This window comes from Triticum aestivum, chromosome 7A (assembly GCF_018294505.1).
Source record: "Triticum aestivum cultivar Chinese Spring chromosome 7A, IWGSC CS RefSeq v2.1, whole genome shotgun sequence".
In the NCBI taxonomy this organism is placed as follows: domain Eukaryota; kingdom Viridiplantae; phylum Streptophyta; class Magnoliopsida; order Poales; family Poaceae; genus Triticum; species Triticum aestivum.
In genome coordinates, this window is record NC_057812.1 from 722513606 (window position 1) to 722517839 (window position 4234).

Genomic DNA, 4234 nt, shown 5'->3' on the forward strand with positions numbered 1-4234 from the left:
AATTTTACAACATTTATATATGTTGGTGCTTAATATACAGGAATCCAAATCTCATTGCTTGGCAACAAGAATTTGCAACTAGTACATATATAATGTGAGTATCTATAATCCCAGCTATTAAATTAATGCTGCATATAATGGTAATAGTTATGTTTATCAAGTGAGGAAAAAAAGGAATATACGCATGAGAGGACGATATCATATATTGGATAGAACTGTTGGATTACAATAGTGGATATTACATGAGGAACTTCATCCTATTGTGATACACGATCTAAATATTTTCTTGAAATCAAAGCTTACTGAAAGCATCCATCAATATCCCTACAACTTAACAAAAACTTAACTAAGGAACAGGAACATCATCCAATGGGAACAACATCCCTAACTTAACTACAACTAAAAGCGTCCATCATCATCATCATCATCATCATCATCATCATGAACCAGAACACCGTCATCATCATTGCAGTATTCTTGCCACGCACCCATATAATCATCCATATATCTTTTGAATCTACAAAGAAAGTAACAAAATGAATTGTTAACACACAATGCATTGACATGATGCAAGTAGTGATATAGGCAGGATATTTCACATACAAAGGTTGAAGGCAATGCAATCTTTGCTTCTTCTGCATTACCGAGAATATTACATGTTTTACGACTCCGGACAAAATCTTCAGTTTTCACAAGTGCCATATCAACATGCACTGCCGAGAATTCATTTGTAATTTCAGCATCATCAAGTTTACATTTAGGATCACGACATCAAAAAATGTACATTTAGGATCACAACTTACAACTATAGCAAGAGCTACGATCCCTGTTAGATAGAAGTGGATACAATGGAAAATAGGGATAAAGCCATGTAACTGCAATGCTTAATTAATCAAACATTTTTATTAACAAAACAAAGTTAAAGAGATGTATATGAAATTTCAGTTTATTTCCACTCTACAATAATGATTGCAAGTTATCATCTTTCAAGAAGTACGGTGCAAATAAAAGAACTACAATAGGGGAAAGAACTAGACGTACAGTTACTAAGCTGAAGGACAAACATGGCGAAAACCTTTGTCTGATCTTTTGCTTCATAGCCTTGAAGCTGACCTGCATACATGAGTAACTAAGAATTTATAAAAGAAGCTAAGAACTTATAAAAGAAGCCGCTCTGTTATCATTAAAAGTATACAATGAATGAGAATGGATTAACACAGAAACTATAGTTAGCACATAATTATAAGCCAGCCTTAAGGAATGAATCCTCACCGTACAGTATGGCGTATACAAATCTACTATTCTCATTAGAATTAGTTTGCTAACATTGTAATGTTAGAAAGATAATTTTCTACTAATTTCATCAATTTCTTCAATTGATATCTGGCATCTTACTTCATTTGCGTTTCATAAACATTGCCAAAAGAAAATTCATAGTAAGTTTTCTGTAGGAGGTTGTGTTTGTTTGGATCATATTAAAGTTATAATAATATCAATACATGACACAATATTGTGTGGTATACAAAGAGCTAGAACTGCAACCCCATTGAAGAAATGATGACTCACTCTTTGCATAATTCTCAATACAATTTCATGGTCGTAGTTGAATACAGTTTTTTCCAAACCAATTCTAGCATAGAAGAAAAGGAACCTGGGGATATATTAATGGTGTGCAAAAATCATGGAAACACATGATGAGACATTGGCACAATAGTAACCTTGTGTAACACTTCAGGTTGCAAATATCTTCTGCTGGAATCATTAATGGTACCATAGCATCAATCTTGACTCCGCGCAGTTTGAGAGCTACCTACAATAGAGAATAATTGACATAAAAAAATTACAATTATAAAAAAGGATAAAACATATTAGAATATGACTGAATCCTATTTATGTGGCTTGTCCTTACATGCATGGCTGTTGTTTAAGAACATATAATTTAAGATATGGATTTATCCATGTTTGGCATTAGTTCTGGACGTGTATTTAAGGCAGTGACTGGTGTTGTGCATGTGGGGATTGTCCATATATGCAACCTTCCCTATGATACGACACAACACTGGCGGGGCCTCATGGAGGCCAAAAGGGGTTGCAACGCGGTGGCTGTGAGTGTGACCGTGGGTATGAAGATGACCTGCAGTGCACCGTAGCAGGCAGGAAGCCTGCAATTGATGGCATATCAATGGCCAGAGCAATACCGTGTAGCAGGCTGCAGGACCTATTGGTGCTGCGACAGCGCTTCCTCCAGTATCGACAATGAGTTCTGCATCAAGCGCTTGACCTGGTGTGCGCGGGCTGCAGGGTTGTCGCGGCCGTGACCTCGTGCCGCACCAATTGTCTCTGCTCCTTCGGCGGCGAGATCAACACATTGAGAATATCCTAATGTCCCTCAGGCCACGACATGGTGGCCGTCGTGCTCGACATTGCTGTGGGCCGGTTGGCTGTGCCAATGCCTTTGATGGACGAGGCATGTCGCTGCCGGCGGGTCGGTTGTGTCAATGCCTTGATCCACAACGCATGACTCTGAAGCACTCATTTTGCATGCTTTTATTCTATATTCCTTTACAGTCTTGGTTTTCTTAAATTATGTTGGGAAATAATCTGTCTGTCGTTCTTGCATACATGAGTAGCAGCTATGCTTCCGGTTGAAAAATAACACCTCCATATACTCGTCAACTTCTGTTTGTGAGCAGTGTTGAACAAGAATGAACCATCAGCTCACACTGCTCCTAGTAATGCATATTTTGTTTGAAAAAAATGGCCCCCTATTGGTTTCTTCACTTCTTGCCACGCTCCGCCACTGCCAAACAAATGCTTTTAATCTAAGCAGCAGGCAGACATGGAGAATCAAGAAAACTAACAGAACGAAGAGGTTACTAAATACATAGTTTGAGGTTGATCAATTATCTTGATGCTTTTTGGGTGAGGTCGCATTGGATATATTCAGATGTCTAGTAGTGGTTATGCAACACACAAGTAGAAGGTTCAGCCTTAACTCATGTCGTGCTCGACCTAGCCTCGTTGACTCCAGTACAGCGCCACGTTGGCCACGTCCTCCACCTCCAGAACCGTACCATTGAGTTCGCTTGGCGATGTATTCCTTTTCCACTTCCCGCCTCAGTGCATGCTCATCGACGCCGAGGAACATCCCGTCCATTGACATCACCGTCAGTAGCGTCACGATGGAGTTCACACGTAGCCTGTTCCTCCCTGCACCTGTACAAGAGGAGAGAAAACAGAGGTTAGATGAAGCGGGAGAGAAAGAGAGGATGAAGCCAGGGGAAGGGATGCACTCACCGGAAGAGAGGAGTACTAGAGGAGGACGACCTGGCCACCGGCGCCGGAGCCGACGCCCGAAACCCTGGCCAGGGGGAGGTGGCCGTGAGCACCGGATCTAGTCGCATGGGACGTCGCCGCGTTTCGATGGGGACCTCGGGCTGTGCTTCGTGATGGTGGGATTCGCCGGACGCCGCCTGAATTAGCCGATGCAGATGGCGAGGAGGCGCATGAAGAGAGGTAGAGATGGGACCCAAGAGGGATGGGTGGGTGGGGGATGCGATGGATCCAGCAACCGCCGGAGCTGCGCGGTGGGATGAGGGGAAGGGAATGGCCGGCGGTGAGGTGGATCGGAAGAGGGAGAGGTGGCGGCGATCTGGGAGAGATGAGGGGAATCAGAGACTCTGTTTTTTTTTTTGCTTCTCTCTCTGCTCTGTTTTTCATATGTATAGGTCATGACAAATCTGCAACGCATATGGTACATCGATTATATGTGTATCTATTGAAAAATTTGCAACATATAGTTAAAATGTTGTAGAATTTATGTTGCTTTATAGTAGGTATCGTTGTAGTGCTATCATTACCTTTCGCTACCGTTACCACTACTATCATATTACTTTGCTACTAAATAATTTGTTGTAGATATTAAGTTTCCAGGTGTGGTTGAATTGACAACTTAGCTGCTAATACTTGAGCGTATTCTTTGGCTCCCCTTGTGTCGAATCAATAAATTTGGATTGAATACTCTACCCTCGAAAACTGTTGCGATCCCCTATATTTGTGGGTTATCGGTACAAAGCATAAAATTGAAAATGAACAATACTAAAACTAATAATCCCTCCTGGGGCCAGTATTCCGGCAGCCCCTCGCCAGCAGCTCCCTGGTGCGCGGCGTCTTCCCAGTGCGGAGGCAGTACTTCGCCTCGTAGCGCTTGACGTATTGATCTGCATCTTGTTGG

General features: G+C 42.0%; 1 long non-coding RNA gene across 2 annotated transcripts; it reads right to left on the reverse strand.

The window, feature by feature from the left end:
- Window positions 1–273: 273 nt before the first annotated feature.
- On the reverse strand, window positions 274–3694 carry LOC123147075 (uncharacterized). Of its 2 annotated transcripts, XR_006473044.1 has the most exons (5): window positions 3298–3694; window positions 1719–3216; window positions 1042–1113; window positions 604–713; window positions 274–517 (listed from the first exon to the last, which is right to left on the reverse strand). It is a non-coding gene; the product is annotated as an uncharacterized lncRNA (long non-coding RNA). The 2 variants fall into 2 exon arrangements; XR_006473043.1 differs by lacking the exon at window positions 604–713.
- Window positions 3695–4234: the final 540 nt, after the last annotated feature.